This window comes from Oncorhynchus keta, chromosome 32 (assembly GCF_023373465.1).
Source record: "Oncorhynchus keta strain PuntledgeMale-10-30-2019 chromosome 32, Oket_V2, whole genome shotgun sequence".
Taxonomy (NCBI): Eukaryota; Metazoa; Chordata; class Actinopteri; order Salmoniformes; family Salmonidae; genus Oncorhynchus; species Oncorhynchus keta.
Window position 1 is genome coordinate 28,760,866 of NC_068452.1, and position 15,411 is coordinate 28,776,276.

The 15,411-nt window shown below is 43.6% G+C and overlaps 1 protein-coding gene across 1 annotated transcript in view; it reads right to left on the minus strand.

Moving 5' to 3' along the window:
• Positions 1–3,320: 3,320 nt before the first annotated feature.
• LOC118365556 (peroxiredoxin-2-like) overlaps positions 3,321–15,411 on the minus strand; it is a 47,506-nt gene continuing 35,415 nt past the window's right edge. Inside the window, exon 7 of the transcript XR_004821784.2 lies at positions 3,321–3,461. The gene's annotated coding sequence lies outside the window, so the exon portion shown is untranslated. The remainder of the gene's footprint in view (positions 3,462–15,411) is intronic.

The following is a 15,411-nucleotide window of genomic DNA, read 5'->3' on the forward strand; positions in this document are numbered from 1 at the left end:
CAAGCGTGATCAGGTATATATTGGAGAAGCAGTTTCTGCCTATCTTCATACTGTACTGTCTTTGTTGTTTGCTCGCCTGTATGTTGCTCAAAACAGAGCGAGCGGTATTGTAGATATCATTTGTGGGCGTTATGTTGTGTATGTTTCGAAAACCTTTAGCATGCTTTTTGGAATAAAAAAAATAATTTGTTCGAAAAAGTTCCACAAAAGAACAGTAGATGGCTCAAGTTGACAAAATGACACAGAACTGAGAGGTGAAGGTGTCTGGAGTCCGAGCAAAACTGATCATGTAGCTAGCCTAGCAGAACAAGTACATACATCAATTATGTTTAGCAATTAAAATAGAAAACACCATTCCCTCCAGTTGACATATTTAAAAAAATACCATCTCACTTTGTCAAAAGGTGTTTATCTAGTGGCTGTAAAGCAAGACACAATGTATCACAGGAATTAGCCCAATGGTTTCAATTATTCCAGTGTCTTATTAATTCCCTGTGCGTAAGTGCTGATATGCATAGCTCTCACATTGATCTGTCTCCTGAGAAAATGTGCTTTATCAGCTCATTGTGAGGGCCTCCCTGTGTCATAACATGCAGACACACGCTTATTTTCCTAAGTACTCTATCTCCCTGTTTACACCTCTCCCTTCTTGCTCCAATACTCACAGTTCAACCTGATGTATTTGCCAACTTCCTGTTTGCTCTGGCCAGCCCAACAAGTCAGGTTTCCTCCCTGGCCCACCCACTGTAGGCTACCTGCTCTCCTAGAACACCTACTTGTGTGACATGTCTGTTTCACTTCCTACAGCGGCTTGTGAAATTATTCACCTCCTTGGCATTTTTCTATTTTGTTGCCTTACAAACCTGGAATTAAAATTTATTTTGGGGTTTGTATCATTAGATTTACACAACATGCCTACCACTTTGAAGATGAAAATATTTTTTCTTGTGAAACAAACAAGAAATAAGACAAAAAAACTGAACTTGAACATGCAAGTTCACCCCCCCCTCCAAAAAAAAAACTGCTCCAGCTCCTTCAAGTTGGAGGGGATCCGTTGGTGTACAGCAGTCTTTAAATCATACCACAGATTCTCAATTGGATTGAGGTCTGGGCTTTGACTAGGCCATTTCAAGATTTTTAAACGTTTCATCTTAAACCACTCAAGTGTTGTTTTAGCAATATGTGTAGGGTCATTGTCCTGCTGGAAGGTGAACCCCCATCCCAGTCTCAAATCTCTGGACTACTGACACAGGTTTCCTCAAGAATTTCCCTGTATTTAGTGCCATCCATCATTCCTTCAATTCTGACCAGTTTCCCAGTACCTGCAGATGAAAAGCACCCCCACAGCATGATGCTGCCACCACCATGCTTCACTGTGGGGATAGTGTTCTTGGGGTGATAGGTGGTGTTGTGTTTGCGCCAGACAATGTTTCCCTTGATGGCCAAAAAGCTCAATTTTAGTCTCATCTAACCAGAGTACCTTCTTTCATATGTTTGGGGAGTCTCCCACATGCCTGTTGGCGAACACCAAATGTGTTTGCTTATTTATTTATTTTAGCAAAGGGTTTTCTGGCCACTCTTCCGTAAAGCCCAGCTCTGTGGAGTGTACTGCTGAAAGTGGTCCTATGGACAGATACTTGATTCTCTGCGGTGGAGCTTTGTCTCTTTGTTGCCTCTCTGATTAATGCCCTCCTTGCCTGGTCCGTGAGTTTTGGTGGGCGGCCCTCTCTTGGCAGGTTTGTTGTGGTGCCATATTCTTTCAATTTTTTAATAATGGATTTAATGGTGCTTCGTGGGATGTTCAAAGTTTATTATATTTTTTTATAACCCAACCCGGAATCTCCACAACTTTGTCGCTGACCTGTTTGGATAGCTCCTTGGTCTTCATGGTGCCGCTTGCACCAGATCTTATTTAGGGGCTTCATAGCAAAGGGGGTGAATACATGTGCAAGCACCACTTAAGTTTTTTATTTTTGATAATTTTTTTGAATTTTTATTTCACTTCACCAATTTGGACTATTTTGTGTATGTGCATTACATGAAATTCAAATAAAAATCAATTTCAATTACAGGTTGTAATGCAACAAAATAGGAAAAACGCCAAGGGGGATGAATACTTTTGCAAGGCACTGTATGTCTCCCAGCCAGACCTGCCCGTAAATTTTGTTTGGTCTCTACTGAATAGTAAACTCAGTCTTAAATGCGGCTTCACCATATTTATCAAACCACCAGAGCCAATGTTCTGTGTAAATGACTGCACACGTTGTCCGTTATAGACTACATCTCTGCCCACCCACCATCTACCAATATAGTCTAAAAAAATGTGTTTAGATGTTATATAAATGTATACATCATTGAAGTATAATACAATAACCCTATGGAATTTATTGAGGGATATTCACGATAATAATAAAAAACAATATTTTATAAGAATGTGTACCTGCCAGTTTGTTATAATGACTCAAATGTTCCCCTACAGGTAGGTTACAACACTATAGTACTGGGTTTACGTGATCCTTTGTGGAAATGGTTTTGACACATATTTACCTGCTCTCCTTCCCACACTACCCGACCTCTGTGCGGGACACTTCAGGGGTGTGTGCATGTTTGGTTAGTGAGAGGGGGTCGCAACCTGAATAACCCAGAGAAAGAATATGAGACCTGGGAGGAAGTAAGGTTTATGGCTGGGGGTTCGGTGGTTTAGTCATCCACTGAGGGAGGGGTCTGCTGACTAACACCATGTGGTGGGCTGGGGATATTGGCGAGGCCTGAGAGGAGGTTGACTATTTTTGTTCAGCTCCCCCGCCTTCACTCTAATTCCTCTTTTTGCTTGTTCTTTCTTTACATTATTCCCCAGATGTGTTTCCTTCCTGAAAGTCAGAAAGCAGTACTTCTCCTCTTTTCCAACCCCAGTCTGACGCACATGCATCCTCCAGTGAAGTGGGGAGGGGTGGAGGTGGGGAGGGAAAACAGAAAAAGATTGGGTAATATTTTTTTTTTAAATGTTGTGGTTTCTTCGGTTGGAAAACTATTTGGTGATGGTTCCTTATTCACTTTTCACGGATCTACACACTTCACAGTTTTCACATCATTGCCTTTTCCACACAGGTTTCAATAACTTTATCCATGGCATAGACACACAAGTACAGAGCACATGATTCGGAGTTCTTCTGTTAAAGTCTATCATAATGTCATGCTGATCTGACACTGGTGTATAAGAAGAATAAAGAGCAAATATCTTAGCTCTCATGTTCTCCTTCATGTATTTAGCCTATCCCTGCATATGAATTAAGTTTATGGTCATGAGAAACAATAGCACACTGCGCCTTTAAATAAAGGAATGTGAACAATCCACTGCTGTGCCCAGGCATTGGGGCTGGAATTGGTTGGAATGTTGTCAGAAGTTTCATCTCCCCACAGCTCTTTCCCAGGCCAGGTGTTGGAAAGGCAGGAAAACAAAACTGAAAAGAGGGAATAGAGCAGTGAGGGTGAAAGAGGGAGTGCAGGGTTAGTGAGAGATACACAGAAGTCCAATTAGAACCCAAGCTCTCTAGACATGAAGTCATCCAGCCTATATAGTTCTACTGAAAAGACATAAAATGGGAGGGAAAAACCTGACTGAGATTTACTGCTCCTCCTTATCGGCCGTCTCTTCCTCTGCTCTCTAAAACAGAGATTTGGATTTGTGGCAATATCAGGTATTTGATAAGTGTTCATCACAAAATGCACACATACAAACACAAGGCGACCTGGCCTAACTGGGTGCTGGGCCACTGACTGTAGTGATGCCTGTAGAACATCGTTCCGGGAGTAGCTAGTCTATACTTTATTATTGTGTAGTTTAGCCCTGTCTGGTGACTCAGTGATAGGTCAATGTAGTTTGAACCACTGAAGTTAAAGGTTATGTAACAAAGATGAGATGACCCTCAATGTTATTGAAATAGATCTCGCTCTATGCAACAGCCACAACATACCAACCTCCTATTACAAAGCGTGATCCACAGCATCAAACCAAGGGCATTAGCACTGGGTAATACCCTGGATTCAACTAATTGATGTAAACAAGTATATCACTCCCATAGCATCTTGACATTAAAAACTAGCTGGGCCTCATTTCACTCACCTAGTTTTGCATTCAGAAAGACAATTTTGGTTGGCATTGCTAAGTGTAAGAGTTTGTAATCCTCTCTCACTCATTCTCTCCCTCCCTCACACACACACACACACAAACACTCCCATGCAGAGGCAGCAAAAGGCCAGTGTAGGGTGAGTCACAGTGACCTGGCAGAGAGTGCCTCCCCTTGGGAGAGTCCTTACATGCATCCCTGTGATTATGGCCAAATCCCCTGAGGGCATCAGGTGGGCCTTCTCTCTGAGCAACGTGAGACCGCCACCCATAGTTTGGTCCACAATGCTGAGCTTACTTGAAAGGTGATTTCGCAAGAAATCATTTCGCAAGATGAAAAGGGTTTACCAGTGTATATCAATTGATAGCTGTTTTTGGCCCCGTTCTCCTCCTTTTATAGTGTTGTGTTCCAGTTGTAGTCTAATATGACACCATTATCGTATGGTTAAAAACATTTTCATTTTGAAGCATATACTATCAGGCATAGCAATCCTATATGAATCATCGCTGCATGCAGAAACATCTTTGTTCTGGTGCTGACAAGAGATCTGCCTGCTGTCCCTCACCAGAGCCCCATGCAGGGGCAGACTGGCCATCTGGCATTTCGGCAAATGGGCCAGTGTGGGGGCCACAAGAAAAAAATGGTCCGATGTGTTAGAAATAACAGGGCCAATTTCTAGTCCCAATCTGCCCCATGGGCACAGGATGGTTGACCTCCCTCTGGGAAAAGGCATCTTAGCTTCACACAACACATGGAGATTATATTATACAACCACTGTGTCATGTATAATGTATTTAACAATCTATAAGCTACATTATGACAAGACTGTTACATTTAACTGGCCCTTTGGCATTTTTCCCATGTTGACTTTAGGCCCAGTTGCTTAATAGGAATGTATCAGTTTATTTAACACAACAACACCATAAAGGAAGAGAACGGGGCCAAAAACAGCTATTAATTGATATACATTGCTAAACCCTTTTCATCTTGTGACATGTTTGTATCACCAGTAATTGTTTGGTTTGTCTATATTACTTGCATATCTGTAGTGAAGAACATACACAGAGTGAACAAAACATTAGGAACACCTGCACTTTTCATGATATAGACTGATAGGGTGAATGCAGATGGAAGCTATGATCCCTTATTGATGTCACCTGTTAAATCCACTTCAATCATTGTAGATTAAGGGGAGGAACAGTTTAAAGAAGGATTTTTAAGCTGTGAGACAATTGAGACATGGATTGTGTATGTGTGCCATTCAGAGGGTGAATGGGCAAGACAAAAGATTTAAGGGCCTTTGAACAGGGTATGGTAGTAGGTACCAAGTGCACCGGTTTGTGTCAAGAACTGCAACGCTGCTGGGTTTTTCATACTCAACGGTTTCCTGTGTGTATCAAGAATGGTCCACCACCCACAAGGGACAAGGGGGAGGGCAACTCAATATTAAGAAGGTATTCCTAATGTTTTGTACAAATAGTGTATACAGTATGTCATCAGCTACAAATAACAAATGCTTGAATCCTGCTAAAAGGAGCTTGGGGACACTGTTTTTCAATTGTAATAGATGTAGTAATTGCAGAGTAAGACTAATAATAGGCTAGACTCCACCTGAACCTGTTTCTCCCAGCACGTGCTGAAGTACTACAAACACACACGTCGCCCACACAGCCTAAACAATGAAACACCCTGTACCACCCTGCACCACCCTGGCCCTTGCCCTTTCAGATACATTCCATACGCCCTTTAACCAAATTGTTGAGACCATTGAGATTGCCTGGTGGCATGGTTGGGGCTGTGTTGAACCTGGGGATGTGTGTGTTTGTGTTGCTACGTGACTGTGCTTGCCGGCATAATGAAGTACTGTACCAGTAAAATGGAACGCATCAATAGTGTGGAGAGAGTGTGTGTGGGTGGGGGGTTAGAATAAAAAGTCCTCATAAGTATAGTAATACAGAGCTATGTGTGTGTGGTTACTTATGCAATCTCTATAGGGTGTGAGACCAAATTCTGAAGATTATTTTCAAAAAGAGCCTGCCACACCTCCAAGCTTGCACAACTTCCCAAATGTTTTTTTTCTTGTCCACATTCTCCACACACACACACCCATATTCAGCCGTTTACCCTGCTGCAGATGGCTGCAGCTCTGCCAATTGATGCCCTTCCCTAACAACCTTAATTATACAGCAGGACTTGAGCTCTACTTGTCAACAAGTGTGGGTTCAGAGTGAAGCCACAGCCCTTCACCCAGAGTGACAAGCCACCTGACTCAGCAATCTGGCCCTGTTTACTGGCCCTGTCCACCGCAATCAACATGCCTGCATCTAGCCTGTCTTTAATTCCACTGGGGCATGGGCAGTGCAGCGCTTTTAACCCTGTAAGTGCCCTCTCCTCTGTCCCACCTCATCCTCATCAGAGTCCACACAGAGCTGTCACACAAAGGACGGACACACACACACACACACACACACACACACACACACACACACACACACACACACACACAGGCAGGTCTGATGGACACTCTTGGACCACACAGAATGGCTAATTCTAGCTTTGAGCGCTATGATGAAACTGTCTCTCATGAGGACCGCCACAGGAAAGAGACCCAGAGTTACCTCTGTTGCAGAGGATAAGTTCATTAGAGTTACCAGTCTCAGAAATTGTAGCCCAACTAAATGCTTCAGAGTTCAAGTAACAGACACATCTCAACATCAACTGTTCAGAGGAGACTGCATGAATCAGGCCTTCATGGTTGAATTGCTACAAAGAAACCACTACTAAAGGACACCAATAAGAAGAATAGACTTGCTTGATCCAAGAAACACGAGTAATCTGTATTTTGGTCTGATGAGTCCAAATTTGGGATTTTTGGTTCTAACCGCCATGTCTTTTTTTAAATCTTTTTTTTTACCCCCTTTTTCTCCCCAATTTCGTGGTATCCAATTGTTAGTAGTTACTTTGTCTCATCACTGCAACTACCATACGGACTCGGGAGAGGCGAAGGTCGAGAGCCATGCGTCCTCCGAAACACAACCCAACCAAGCCGCACTGCTTCTTAACACAGCGTGCATCCAACCCGGAAGCCAGCCGCACCAATGTGTACACCGTACACCTAGTCAGCGTGCACTGCACCCAGCCTGCCACAGGAGTCGCTAGTACGCGATGAGACAAGAATATCCCTGCCGGCCAAACCCTCCCTAACCCGTACGACGCTGGGGCCGGCTGCAACATAGCTCAACCGCCATGTTTTTGTGAGATCCAGAGTAGGTGAACAGCTGATCTCCGCATGTGTGTTTCCCACCATGAAGCATGTAGGAGGAGGAGGTGTGATGGTGTGGGGGTGCTTTGCTGGTGACATCTTCAGTGATTTATTTAGAATTGAAGGCACACTTAACCAGAATGGCTACCACAGCATTCTGCAGTAATATGCCATCCCATCTGGTTTGCACTTAGTGGGACGATAATTTGTTGTTCAACAGGACAAAGACCCAACATACCTCCAGACTCTGTAAGGGCTATTTGACCAAGAATGGGAGTGATGGAGTACTGTATCAGATGAACTGGCCTCCACAATCACCCAATATCAACCCAACTGAGATGGTTTGTGATGAGTTGGACCACAGAGTGAAGGCAAAGCAGCCAACAAGTGTTCAGCATATGTGAGAACTCCTTCAAGACTGTTGGGAAAGCATTCCAGGTGAAGCTGGTTGATAGAATGCCAAAAGTGTGCAAAGCTGTCATCAAGGCAGAGTGTCTACTTTAAAATACATGTTAATACATGATGTTTAACACAAAGAAAAACTAGGTGTCCAACTTAACTGGTACCGTACATAGTCACTTTAATGTTTACATACCGTTTTATCCACTTTATATGTATATATTGTATTTATAATTAACATCTTAACAAAACATCTTTGCTGTAGGAAATTAAAATATAAACATTGATGTTCTGTCCTCCTATCCCAGTCTCTCCTCTCTGTTTGCCATCCTTCATTCCAGCGGTTCTCCAGATGCAATGTGGGAGGCCGGGGCTGCCTGCCCACCTGTTGCTCACCCATCTATCTGCCTTTAGCACTGTTAACAGACCAGTCATTGTCTAGGTCTGGGGGTGCAGGGTGTCCTGTACCTCCAGACACTGATCCACTAAGACAGCATCTAGTGACTGATCCAAAACCAGGTGAATTGCTGTCCACTCCGCTCACCCACGCAGTGACGGATGGACTGCTCCATTGATTGACATGCCAACCAAGTGACAGACTGACTGGTGACCATACAGACTGAGTGACTGACTGAGTCTCTCCTTCCAGCACAAACTCCTGTCATGTTCTAAACACATTGAATCAGTTTTCGTATCCTTTGAAGATGTTCAAGCCATGGTTACTGCCCTCAAACACTGTTAAGACTGCATAGACATAGTCAGAAAAGACCACAGACATAGTCAGAAAAGACCACAAAGTGGTAGTCAATGAAGACTACAAAGTGGTAGTCAATGAAGACTACAAAGTGGTAGACAATGAAGATAATGATAGGAGAGTACAATACAGCTGAGCGAGCAGATACACTCTGGAGGTGTCTGGAAAGACAGGTGTTAGGATTAGAGCTTTGTTGAAAGCATGACCCCTGTGAACTTTCAACCTTTTAATGAAGGGTCAGCTACAGTTCCACCCACTCACATCCTGCAGGGCAGAGAAAAGCAGACCTAATCTCAGGCAGCTCAACCTCACTACTCCACCACTCCCTATCACAATGCATTGCTTTTGTTATCTGTGGGGTGGGCCCTGGCCTTCAGTGTTCACTGATAAATATTACATTGGTGTGTAAACTGCAGCCTATAGTAGGCTACTGTACCTAGGTCCAATGTAATGGAACCTAATAATGCATAGATATCTCATGTGCATTTATTGGTTTAACATCAACTTAGTCAGCAAGCCTATATACAGTATTAGTGTCTCAGGCATCCATATACATTTGTGATAAATAGATGTGCGTTACGTTTGTCATAAGGATCAGACCAAGGCGCAGCGTGGTATGCGTACATTCTCTTTTTAATGAATGAACAACAAAACGTGAAGCTATACAAACTAGTGCTGACAGGCAACTAAACATAGACAAGATCCCACAACTAACAATGGGTAAAATGGCTACCTAAATATGATCCCCAATCAGAGACAATGATAAACTGATTGGGAACCATATCAGGCCAACAGACATAAAAAACCCTAGATGACAAAAACCCTAGACATACAACAACTAGAGTACCCACCCTAGTCACACCCTGACCTAACCAAAATATATAGAAAAACAGAGAATCTAAGGTCAGGGTGTGAAAATGTGTTATAAATGCCCATTGTCATCCATTGACATATGCTATCCAGACTCTCACCACTCACAAATCACATACTTAAACAATGGAGAGGAAAAGTCCCCCAAATTGCCAGTAGCTCTGGAAATGTCTGTTAAATTATGCCTGTTTTAAGCCCAAAAAAATGTAGGGCAACTGGACAGGATCCAACTAACCAAAAGCTTCTTCAGTGATTATATTAACCAGGTGGTAAATTAAGTTTTGGCAGGTGGTGAGCCCAGTAAAAGAAAAGCCAATGCTCTGGTTTTGGGTCCAAAACAAAGAGATATCTGTATAACAAGCCTTCCTTCCCCCACACTCCTAACAAACTTTCAAATGGCCACGTCCACAATTACCCATTCGCCTGAAGGAAAGATTAAACAGCCACACAGACAAACATTAACCCAGAGCCTGACCCCACAGCCTGTCAAAAAAAGATAAATGCCTGGGACTGGGATTAAAAAAAGGAAACAACATTCCTGTTCCCGTAAATCGTGAAGGGGGAGGGGGATTTTGGGAAGTTCGGTGAGTCATCACTTTCTTTTCTATTGGCGCTCCCCCCGGCGTTGGTCCACAGACTGAATACCTCCACTAGTTTTCCCTGTCATACTTTGCAGCCGGCCGTATCGAATTTTGACAAGCGACTCACACAGTGCTCGTTCTGCGTTCGCAGCTGCCTGGCCGGCTGGGACTGCTGGCGGCAGCTCTTTGAAGTGTAGAACAGAGATAGTAGCCTAGCAGTCAACACTCAAACTTGGTTGGATAACAAGAAAGACCTCTAACAGCTAGAGGGTCCTGAAAAAGCACCTAACTGCTAATGAACTATTTGTCACTCCAACCTGTCATTGAATGTGGTAAGCGCGTGCCAAGTACTTGTCCAGACGTGGTCAAGAGGATATTTAAAACATGGTAGAGGCAAAACATGCTAGAACCACACAATGGTAAGTATATATACAGTGGGGAGAACAAGTATTTGATACACTGCTGATTTTGCAGGTTTTCCTACTTACAAAGCATGTAGAGGTCTGTCATTTTTATCATAGGTACACTTCAACTGTGAGAGACAGAATCTAAAACAAACATCCAGAAAAATCACATTGTATGATTTAAGTAATTAATTAGCATTTTATTGCATGACATAAGTATTTGATACATCAGAAAATAAGAACTTAATATTTGGTACAGAAACCTTGGTTTGCAATTACAGAGATTGACAGTCATCTTGAACTTCTTCCATTTTCTAATAATTGCGCCAACAGTTGTTGCCTTCTCACCAAGCTGCTTGCCTATTGTCCTGTAGCCCATCCCAGCCTTGTGCAGGTCTACAATTTTATCCCTGATGTCCTTACACAGCCCTCTGGTCTTGGCCATTGTGGAGAGGTTGGAGTCTGTGTGGGCAGGTGTCTTTTATACAGGTAACGAGTTCAAACAGGTGAAGTTAATACAGGTAATGAGTGGAGAACAGGAGGGCTTCTTAAAGACAAATGAACAGGTCTGTGAGAGCTGGAATTCTTACTGGTTGGTAGTTGATCAAACACTTATGTCATGTAATAAAATGCAAATTAATTACTTAAAAATAATACAATGTGATTTTCTGGATTTTTGTTTTAGATTCCGTCTCTCACAGTTGAAGTGTACCTATGATAAAAATTACAGACCTTTACATGCTTTGTAAGTAGGAGACACTGCTGATTTTTCAGGTTATCAAATACTTGTTCTCCCCACTGTATATCTCATGGAGAGAACCACATTTTATTGCCATTATTTCCTCTATTTCTGGACAGCCTTTCTGTTTGACCATTCATCCACCCTCAAAGCGGTTCATTTCACAAATGGTCTGACATCATTCTGCGGTTAGGTTCTAAGTTCTTTCCCCCCACCAGGACCCCTGGCCCCCTGCAACCACACAACACCCTCACCCCCCAATTAGAAAACGTTTAGCCTGCAAACCAAGCACCTCTCCCCCCTCTTCAATACATGGGACATTTATCACTCTTTAATGACAGACTCCGCAAGGGATGACGTCACTGTCCCAACACACCAACATACAACAAAAGGGCCCCGTCCAACTCTCCCTTCTGCTTCACCACAGTGACCTCACATGATGGATCGGCTTCAGTCTCACTGGACTCTTTGTGCCACAGTAACCACTGTGGTATGTGGCCCATGAGGCCAGACTGCTGCTGCCACTGATGAGCAACACTGAGCAACAATAACAATTGGAAAGAAAAAGCCCCACTTCACTGCCACGATTGTTAGGCTACCATGAAAGTGTCATCAGGTAGTTGATATAAAACAGAGATACTTCTAGGCTATGTTAAGTGCATGGTCTTCATTCGGCTGGCTGCGCTGTTTATTAGTGGTGGGAGTAAAGGCCTGTGTTTGTCAGTTGTGTTGTTGTGATGTGGGCCCATGCTCTCTCTGTGTCGCCTGCCTGTCAGGCTCCATTCGGCTGTCTGAGCTGTTTATTAGTGGTGGGAGTAAAGGCCTGTGTTTGTCAGTTGTGTTGTTGTGATGTGGGCCCATGCTCTCTCTGTGTCGCCTGCCTGTCAGGCTCCATTCGGCTGTCTGAGCTGTTTATTAGTGGTGGGAGTAAAGGCCTGTGTTTGTCAGTTGTGTTGTTGTGATGTGGGCCCATGCTCTCTCTGTGTCGCCTGCCTGTCAGGCTTCATTCGGAGGGTTGCCATTTGCTGTCGCAGGCCATTTGTTCGTCATCAGTCACAAACACACATTGTGTTCAAAACAATAGCTGTCATTTCCATGCAAACCCTCCCTCCCCCTCTGTTGCTTTCACTTAGGAAGACAGGCGTAAAGCCACTTCCACACACTAAAACATGAGCTGCTCATACAGCGCTATTTTTTTATAACACTCACCCTTTTCTGATTAAGATTAAACACACACAGAGACACCATCATCAATATATTTTTGTTAAACCACAATACACATCTCACAGCAATTACACACACACACACACACACACACAACTCCCTTTCAGTTTCCAGGGAGACTAAATCCCTTTTAATAGCGTTTCTGTTAATGTGGTCCCCGGTGTAAACACGCGGACACATACAGTATTTCAGTCAAGCACAAAAATACACAGACCTTCCGTTTGAAACAGGAAAAAAATAAAACAACCTCTGCAGTGATTTATGAAAAACAAACTGCTTTACTTCTCCAAACCCCTGGTGTGGTTTTCCTTCAAACGCGGCCTAGCGGGCTGACTCACTGACTGAAGTGCAGAGAATTTCCACATCCATTTTGTTCCACTGAAATAGTGCAGAAAAACAGGGAGCATAACAGAGGGAGGAAGAGATTGGATGGATCTGGAAGCTATTGGCAGCTGAATCACAGAGAGAAAGAACGAGAGATTGAGGGAGGGATCGGCACATGATTGCAATTATGATTTTAATATCTTTGTGTGTGTGTGGATCATTAGATCGTTACTTGCAGACTGGTTATTTTGCAGCAAGGGGGGTGAAGAATCTAACTGTCTGGGTCTAATAGCCTTTCTTTTTCAACTCTCGCTGCCTTGCCCACATTTCCACTGTCGAGTAATAAAGCCTTATCTGTCTGCATATCTGTTGTCTCGGTTCTGTTATCTCTCTCTTTCATGCTTACTTCCTCTCTAAGCGTGCAGCTACTACCGCCCCCCTCTCTGCCACCAGTATACCCTGATGGCACTGATACAATAATCTTCAAGAGAAACATAATTGCTTTGAGACACATTTGGGCACAGGTCCAACACTGAATTGTAGTTTTTTTGTTAGGGCTTGCTCTGTAGTAAGTTTAGACTGAGTGAATGGATCTAACACTGGGCAGCCGCAGACAGATTCCCCAGGAGAAAGTTCTGCTATCGTGGATCTGGTCTCTGGTCTAGCCGTCATGTCCATGAAGAGGCCCCCAACACGAGGTGGTGGCTAGGTTGGGATGGGATTTTACTCGTGACTCAGCCACACGAATCACAAGGGATGCTCAGTGTCCGACTCACCAAGAACCAGAAGCCACAGACAAACATCCACACACGTACATACAGTGGGGAGAACAAGTATTTGATACACTGCCTATTTTGCAGGTTTTCCTACTTACAAAGCATGTAGAGGTCTGTAATTTTTATCATAGGTACACTTAAACTGTGAGAGACGGAATCTAAAACAAAAATCCAGAAAATCACATTGTATGATTTTTAAGTAATTAATTTGCATTTTATTGCATGACATAAGTATTTGATACATCAGAAAAACAGAACTTAATATTTGGTACAGAAACCTTTGTTTGCAATTACAGAGATCATACATTTCCTGTAGTTCTTGACCAGGTTTGCACACACTGCAGTGGGGATTTTGTCCCACTCCTCCATACAGAACTTCTCCAGATCCCTCAGGTTTCGGGGCTGTCGCTGGGCAATACGGACTTTCAGCTCCCTCCAAAGATGTTCTATTGGGTTCAGGTCTGGAGACTGGCTAGACCATTCCAGGACCTTGAGATGCTTCTTACGGAGCCACTCTTTAGTTGCCCAGGCTGTGTGTTTCGGGTTGTTGTCATGCTGGAAGACCCAGCCACGACCCATCTTCAATGCTCTTACTGAGGGAAGGAGGTTGTATGCCAAGATCTCACAATACATGGCCCCATCCATCCTCCCCTCAATATGGTGCAGTCGTCCTGTCCCCTTTGCAGAAAAGCATCCCCAAAGAATGATGTTTCTACCTCCATGCTTCACTGTTGGCATGGTGTTCTTGGGGTTGTACTCCTCTTTCTTCTTCCTCCAAACACGCAAGTGGAGTTAAGCCAAAAAGCTTTATTTTTGTCTCATCAGACCACCTGACCTTCTCCCATTCCTCCTCTGGATCATCCAGATGGTCATTGGCAAACTTCAGACTGGCCTGGACATGCGCTGGCTTGAGCAGGGAGACCTTGCGTGTGCTGCAGGATTTTAATCCATGATGGCGTAGTGTGTTACTAATGGTTTTCTTTGAGACTGTGGTCCCAGCTCTCTTCAGGTCATTGACCAGGTCCTGCCGTGTAGTTCTGGGCTGATCCCTCACCTTCCTCATGATCATTGATACCCCACGAGGTGAGATCTTGCATGGAGCCCCAGACCGAGGGTGATTGACCGTCATCTTGAACTTCTTCCATTTTCTAATAATTGCGCCAACAGTTGTTGCCTTCTCACCAAACTGCTTGCCTATTGTCCTGTAGCCCATCCCAGCCTTGTGCAGGTCTACAATTTTATCCCTGATGTCCTTACACAGCTCTCTGGTCTTGGCCATTGTGGAGAGGTTTGAGTGTGTGGACAGGTGTCTTTTATACAGGTAATGAGTTCAAACAGGTGCAGTTAATACAGGTAATGAGTGGAGAACAGGAGGGCTTCTTAAACAAAAACTAACAGGTCTGTGAGAGCCGGAATTCTTACTGGTTGGTTGGTGATCAAATACTTATGTCATGCAATAAAATGCAAATGAATTACTTAAAAATCATACAATGTGATTTTCTGGATTTTTGTTTTAGATTCCGTCTCACAGTTGAAGTGTACCAATGATAAAAAATTACAGACCTCTACATGCTTTGTAAGTAGGAAAACCTGCAAAATAGGCAGTGTATCAAATACTTGTTCTCCCCACTGTAGATATTGACACACACACACAAACATGTGCACACACACACATGCACCCCGTGTGATGTGATTGACAGCAGCATTTGAAACCATGCCAGTTATGTGGTGTGATTGACAGCCATGCAAGGAGGACAGTATTCCTTCCCCTCGCGCTGCTGCTCTGTGTCAGACTCCATGGGGAAATGTTATGTTCTGCTCATATTCCCGCCCACACACCTACAGAGACAGAGAGAGAGAGAGAGAGAGAGAGAGAGAGAGAGAGAGAGAGAGAGAGAGACTGTAGGAGCAGTCTAGTTTTGGGTGAGAATGTGAGATCTAGACACAGAAA